Source organism: Notamacropus eugenii, chromosome 1, assembly GCF_028372415.1.
Source record: "Notamacropus eugenii isolate mMacEug1 chromosome 1, mMacEug1.pri_v2, whole genome shotgun sequence".
Taxonomy (NCBI): Eukaryota; Metazoa; Chordata; class Mammalia; order Diprotodontia; family Macropodidae; genus Notamacropus; species Notamacropus eugenii.
The window spans coordinates 551061536-551069476 of record NC_092872.1 but is presented as its reverse complement, the minus strand read 5'-3'; positions in this window follow the sequence as shown (position 1 = coordinate 551069476).

Below are 7941 nucleotides of genomic sequence, written 5' to 3'. Positions count from 1 at the left end.
AAATTCTCTAGTGTAGAAAGCTGGCAACCAGGGATGAGCTGAACTACTGATATATGGGTATATGTGTGTATGTGTGCGTGTGATATGTATGTGTATATATGTATGTGTATGTATGTGTATATATACATATGCATACACACATATATAAAATTTCTGTTGTTCAACTGTTTCGATTGTGTCTGACTTTCCATGATCCCATTTGGGGTTTTCTTGGCAAAGTACTGGAATGGTTTGCCATTTCCTTCTCCAGCTCATTTTTACAGTGATTGATTAGCCATTTCGCCTACTACCAGAGACCAATGAAATGGGCAAAAGTAGAGAAAAGAAAGGAGATGCTTGGGCATGGGCATTGTTAAATAGGGAAGGGGCAATGAAAATGTGACATACCAGTTTTCACAAGCCACCCATTATGGGCATAAGTATACTCCATCTTATTCTTGGCTATTTTCTCTTTAAAAATGATTAAATTATTATATAATCACAGCTAACAAAATCTGGACCTCATATCCCCTTTGTCCCCATTTTTGGAAAGCAGAGTGTCAAGCAGTAGCATTCAGGCTAATCATTCTAACAAGAGAGTGACATAACAGAACAGGTCAATGCAGGAATCTTCTAGGGAGCCCAGAAAGATATTTGAGACTGTGTTTAGGTTGTTAAATTATTAGGGAAATGACACTTCTTTCCTATAGGACTCTCAACCTCAATGAATTTACAATGGTGCTGTGTTCTGAAATTAAAATCCATAGTCTTGCTAACAGAGTAATTTGCATTACTATCATAATTTTCATAATTAATATTACAATGAATAAGTGGAGAAAACACTGAAAAGTGGAAGGTGGGGGAAGAGGGACAGGGCTGAAATTCTTGCCCTAGCCTTGACAGTCATTTGTTGGGTTACCTTGAATAATTTGCTTCCTTTCCCTAGGCCTCATTTTCCTCCTCTGTTAAATCAGGAAACTGGACTAGATAATCTCTCAGGTCCTCTACAGCTCTAACATTCTGTGGATCTAAGATTCCTTCTAGCTCTCTAGTGCTGTGTTTTTTATGATTTCCTTACACATTTAGAAGCATCCATACTTGGCTTAGCACTGTAAATAACCTCTGCAGAAATGGAACTTCCAATCTGAAAGTCAGCAAAAAAAAAAAAAAAAATTCACATACAAACCTAGAGAGTTCCACTCACTGTTACTGTTTTAGTTAGCTGATAAGGTAAGAAGAGACACATTTTGGTCCATATGCCTTTACTCAAGTCATGAGGAGTCTGTTAGGGAAGGAAGGGAGCTAAAACTACCCAAAAGAGTTTAGAGAAAGGTATTTGAGGAGTTACTTTATAAATTCAGGATTACCCTTAGCCCTTCAGAATTTATATCAGAGTCCCCACATCTACTTTTTCTCAACATTCTCCAATAATCTAGACATTCCCTTGCAGGGATATACTATCTAAAGGCAAAATGCTGGGCAGAGAGCCCCAATGTTATGTGGTTAAAACTGGCTGTGACCACTGGCTCAAGCTAATCATCTCTTCCCTGGGAAAGGTCAATGAAGGGAAGGTTCTAAAGCAAGAAGTTCTCAAGTTGGGGTCTGTGAACTTGTTTGTTTAATATTTTGATGGATATATTTCAATGTAATTGGTTTCGTATGGCCTCATGTATTTTATTGTATTCACTATTCTGAGAAATGGTCTATAGGCTTCACCAGACTACCAAAGGGGACCAAGACTTAAAAAAAGGTTTAGAACCCCCGTCTGAAGGGGATGAGATAAGCAGACTAGGTACTAAATCGAAAGCTCAGCTCTGTGTTCCAGCGCCCTTCACCTCTATTTCCCACTGAAGAGTACACTAAGGTCATGCCAACATTGAGGCCCACTGGTGGTAACTCCCTGTCTTTACCCTCATAGGGCCATTGCTATATCTCCTTCCCCAGTGCCTGGAGTTTCCTTTCTGGCACCTCGGACATTGCTACCCAAATGGCTTGGTCAAGCTGAACATTTGTTTACAGTTGCAGCTTGGGAAAGCTACTTGTTCCTAAAATTCCATATACCTCGGGGGAAAAAAATGTCATGCTTCATGCATTAGGCTATCGACCAGCACGCAAATGCTTTATGTTATCTACCTAAAACAGACTTCAGAAAGGAATGAATTACTGCAACTCGAAGCTTTTTACCGCCACCCTACAAAAAAGAAAATACAGAACAATTTTCTGAAGGCTTTTCAGACTTGCATTCCATCAAAACTTTCTAGCAGGTGTTACTATTTTCAAGTCACGGTTTCTGGAAAGGTCACTACTATGGAGTAGACAATGTCAATGCTTAAAGCTGTAACTAGGGAACACAGGTAATCACACCCAGTCTTTTTATTTAGTGAATCAAAGTAACAATATTAAGACCTGCAATTCAAGAAGCATTTATTAGTTACCTACCATACACAAGGCCCTATGATAACCACTGGGGATAGAAAGACAAAAGAAGGCTCATTTCTTTAGCAGTCTAAAGCTTACAAAACACTTTACTCACAAGAAACTTCTGAGATAGATTGATGGTCTGGCTATTATTATTTGCTTTTTCCAGTTGAGTAGTCAAGACTACTAGAGAGGAATCAACTCACCCAAAGTCACACTGTGGTGGAGACAGCAAGAATTCTAACCCAGGTATCCTGAATCTGAGTCCAAAGCACTGTCCACAGTTACCATGCTGCCTCTCCTGGCATCTGCCTTCTGAGAAATAGAGACTGGAAAAAATATTTATAAACATTGCCATGAGCTTTAGAAGAACTTCGAGGAAGAAACTGAGACCCCAGCTGGTACATAGGAGCATCCTGAGAGACTGCGTTCCCAAAGAGTGAAGTGATTTATCTAAAACCACACCATGGGTTATTTATTGTAAAGCAAGAGAAGGAAAATCTTGCCCCATTTTACAGATGGAAACATTGGGTTAGAGAGAGGGTAAGTTAGTGACTGTACCAGGAATAGAGCCCAAGTCAATTTTGGAGTCCCACACTATACCACATGTGCCTTTAATGTGGGGAATTAGCAGGTGTGCACTTTTTTCAGCAAATGCTCCAGTTTTGCCTGTTTTTCCAAATTTATGTCCCAGTTCAAGTCACTTCCCCTCTCAGGAATGCAGTTTCCTTGTCTGTAAAATGAAAAAGCTGAACTAGATGATTAAAGATACTTCCAGATAAATCTTATGATATTATAGAGGTTTGAAAACAAAGCGCTCCACATTATATACTATATTTCCCATTAAACCATCTATCTCATTATAATGGCTAGCAAATATTCAGTAGTGAACACTTAAAATAATAACCTTCTGCCAAAAAGAAAAAAAGACAAATGTGAAAATTTCCCCCTGGTTTGCAGAATGAGAAAAGAAAGAAAAGAAAAGGGAAGGTAAAGGAAGGGGAAGGGAAGAGGAAAGAGGAGAAAGCAGAAGAAATTTGGACTTCTCTGTCCAGATGTCCCACAAGCACTTCATGTAGCATAATCAGAATAAGACTCTTCTTCAAAACCTGCCTCTTCATCCAGCTTTCCCATTTATCCACTTGAATGCACATTCCATGAGGGCAGGGATTGCTTCATGTTTGCTGTCCTGCTCCTAGATTCCAAGCCAAACGGCCGGCACATAGTAAACGCTTAACAAATATCTGTCAGCTAGAGTGGTTAAGGCTGAAATATTTCACACAATCCAAAGCACTTGACAACAGAATTCACAATATTTTTGCTGGTCTTGAAACTCATGTCCAAAATGACGTGAAAGAGAAAAATAAGGGTATACACACACAAACACACACATACCCTACATTCTGAATTGTTATTTACCGAATTGCATGTTATTTCTCCACTCCTTCCTAAAAATCTCAGGAAATAAACTGCAAAAATAGGATTGCTGTATTCTAATCATTAAATCAGGGTGGTGTAATAAAAAGAATATTGGCTCTGTAGGCAGAGAAACTGGGTTCAAATCTTGCCTCTGATACTTATTATTTGTTTGACTTTGGGCAAGTCAGTTAAGCTCCCCAGGCCTCAGTGTTTTCCTCTATGAAAGGAGAAGATTGGACCAGATGGGCTCCCTTTCTAGTGCGAGGTGAGATTCTCTTCATCAGGACACAGGAAGGCTGACAACAGCATTTCAATGGGTTACAAAGCTGAGAAAGTTTTATTTTCCCCGTTTGATAGGTGAAAAGCCTGAGGCTCAGAAAGATTAAATGATATGCCCATGGTCACACAGCATAGAACCAGAATTTGAACCCAGGACTCTTGACACCAGGTCTAGAGCTCCTTATTTCATACCACATTGCGTAAGGAGACTGAAAGGTTTTCCCCAGAAGTCACAGAACAGCTGTATACACAGAGTTTCCATCTGGTTTCCCAAGGAATCCTAATGTTCAATTTTCTAACTTTGTGGCATTAAAAAAAAAAAAATCCCCCTTCCCTTGTACCCACAATCAGTTTTTTATTCACATCAACTCTCTCTCTCCCTCCTACCCTTTCTCCCTCCTTCTCACTCTCTTTCCTCTCCCTCCTTTCTCTCTCTCCCTCCTTTCTCTCTCTCCCTCTTTTCTCTCTCTCTCTCTCTCTCTCTCTCTCTCTCTCTCTCTCTCTCTCTCTTTCTCTGTCTGTGTCTCTCTCTCAATCTCTGTCTGTCTCTGTCTATCTCTCTCAGTCTGTGTGTGTGTCTCTTTCTCTGTCTCTCTGTCTTTATGTCTCTCAGTCTCTCTCTGTTTCTTTGTGTGCGTGTATCTCTTGGTGTCTTTCTCAGTATCTCTCTGTGTGTCTCTCTGTCTCTGTCTCTCTCTGCCTCTATTTCTGTTTCTCTGTCTCTCTGTCTCTCTCCCCCTTCTTCCCTCCCCCCCAGACCAAGTCCTCAGAGGAACATACAGGATCTTCACTGAGGGCTCTCTGTCTCTGACGGGTGGGGAAAACTCTGGTAGAGGGTATTTCAGCATCTCCCTAGTCCACAATGAGTCAATCATGTAGCAAGGGCAAGCCTGCTGCGTGCTTTCCCAATTACCATATCTATCAGAACTGACTAAAAGACCAGTAGCAGCTGGCAGGAAATGGGTAAGAGAGCTGACCACAGATAAACTGTAGGATGCTCAAGAGTAGCAGAAGATATACTCTGGGACAGGAAGTCACGCTGTCAGGCCTCGGCCTAGTGTGCTGCACACAGTACATTCACACTGCTAGTGAAGAATGTGCTGGCCCGATAGAGCTCCCGGGACACAGCTGTCAGTCCATGATGAAGTAACCCCCCGGAGCCCAAGGCCCCACTGTGGTAACGATGCGGATGTTTGTGAGGTGGGATAAAGCCCTCTTGTCACATGACAAAGATTCCTTAGAGTTAAGATGTGGGGGAGAAAGAATGAAGCTGGAGAAAATCATGCTATTAATTAGGTTGGGGAAACTTATGTTATCCACAGTTGACTGAAATGCTTATAATTATCTGGTGTATAATATAATAACAGTGAGGCACAGGCCTTGATTGTTACTGTAAAATCAGCCACTGCACATACATCACTTAGCCAATGTCTCTACAGAACATAGCCCAGTCTCCAGAAGGAGGGAATATAAAGGGTAAGAGAGAGACTGAGACAGAGACAGAGAGAAGAGGAATTAATTATAAATACACACACACACACACACACACACACACACACACACACACTCTCCCTCCCTCCCTCCTTAGGCTCCAAAATGAAAGTATCTTCCAAAAAAAAGTACTAGCAATTATGAAAATAAATAGGTTCATAAACTTTTAGAACCTGAGACGTCATACCTAGTCCAGCCCCTCCTTTTACGGATGAAGTCACTGAGTGCTGGACTGGGGAAGGGATTCATCCAAGGTCATTCTGGTATTAAGTAGAAGAGCCGGAATTTGGTGTTAGGTCTTCAGACTCCAAATCCAGGACTTTTTCCATAGCACCAAAATTGTTGCAGTCGTGTGATGTGATGATGATGATGACGATGATGATGATGTTGAGGATGGTGATGATGGAGGAGAAGGAGGAGGACATGATGAGGAATAAGAAAAAGAACTGCTACCATTTTCAGGGCTTAGACACAAAGGTTCTAAAGCATACCCCAATGGGGCTCCCGAATCCTAAGCTTTTTGACTTGTTTGTTGACAAAAATGTTATTTCTAAGTTGAAAAATTTGAGAACTGAATGAATAAACACATATATATACAGAGAGACAGACAGACATACCTCTGGGACCAAGGGGAAAAAAAGAAAAAAAGAAAATAGGGAAGAGGAAAGGGTAGATAAAGGAAGGCTTGGTAGGAGGGAAGGAAAGGAAAGAGGAGGAGGGGAGAGTCTGTGGGCCAAAGGACAGAGCTAGGAGATGCCTTGGACTCTGATCGACTGACATAGAATAGTAGTCGGTGTTTAATAATATCAGCATGATGACCAAGAGTAGAAATCCTGGTAGAATACAGTACTTGGCAAACAACCCTGCAGGAGGCAGGACACACTATTTTGCATCCAAAACAAGAAATTAACTGTAAAGCTTGCCAGAAGTTTGCTAAGATGGGAAGCAAAGAAGAAAAGGGAGGTGGGGGCTACATTACCTCTGGCTAAAATGAATGGAACGATTTGGTGCTAAGAGAACATTTAGAGCTCATCTAATCTAAACGCTTTACATTCCAGATAAAGAAACTGAGGCCCAGAGAGGTCAAAGGACTCACCAAAGGCCACACAGTTTACAGTATGTACCAGAGCATGTGTGTGAACCTCTTTCATCTGCCCACTAATCCGATGCTCTTTCCAGTACGCAGCTGCAACCTTGGGCTCTGTAGTTGAATTTATTAACTGTGCTAAAGCCCCCATCCACCGAAAGATGAATGAGTGGGAAGGAGAGAGTGCTTGGGAGTGGCTGGGCCCTTTCACCACATTTTTCAAGGTCACAGTGGGGGATCACCAAGGCAAAGCTTTCACTCAAGTCACCAAATCCTAGGGGTTTCCCCCTCCTTTCTCTAAAAAGTACCAAATAGCAGCATCACACCTGCGGGGGCAGTTGGGTGTCCCCTCTGGCACTCAGGATATCAGGGTGAGCTAAATGTGAGTTCAGCTGTGTGACTGACTCACAACTTGTTCCTGGAACTGTCTGAAGGAGGGAGAGGATGCTGTGGGCAGGCCCTGACTGTATCATCTGGGTTTGGGCCGGTAGCAGATGGTCCTTAAAAAAAATACTTCCATGTGGGTTTAAAATAGAACAGCACCCACAGTCAGCTGAATGGGGAAATGTAAGAAAGCCTGTCATATGGGGAATGATGTTCTCGAGACTCTGGTTTAGAAAAGTAGAGTCTACAAGCCTTTGGATCATGAGATCTGAACTGGAAGAGACCCTTAGAGCTCATCCAACCCAACCCTATTATTTTACAGGTGAGGAAACCTAGACCCCTAGCAATGATGTGACTTACCCCCAAATCCAAGTGATGATAATAATGATAGTTGACATCTGTACCGTACTTTAATGTTTGCAAAATGCTTTAAATATATTATTGCATTTGATCCTCCCAATAAGCCTACGAGATAAGTGCTCTTATCATCCACACTCTCCAGACCAGGAAACCAAAGATCAGAAAAAGGCATGTGACTTGCCCAGGATCTCATAGCTAATCGCAGAAATGGGGATTCTATCTTAAATCTTTTAAGTTAAATCTTTGGATTCCAAATTCACCACTCTTTCCACTATACCACACCTTGGGTAATACACAAAAAAAGAGACTGTTTTAAGCAGAACATTACATCCTAATCCAGGGAAAAAAAAATATTTCTTGATCCAATAACTCATGACAAGGTAGGGGCAAAGAAAAAGTGATTCAGGGTAGACTTTTGGTTCAGAGTCAAAATTTCCTTCCACTTGTGATCCTCCAATTATAATTCTCTGACCTAGTATCTCCTTAAGGCAGGACGGGGTTATAAACTAATCCTTTCTTTGTTT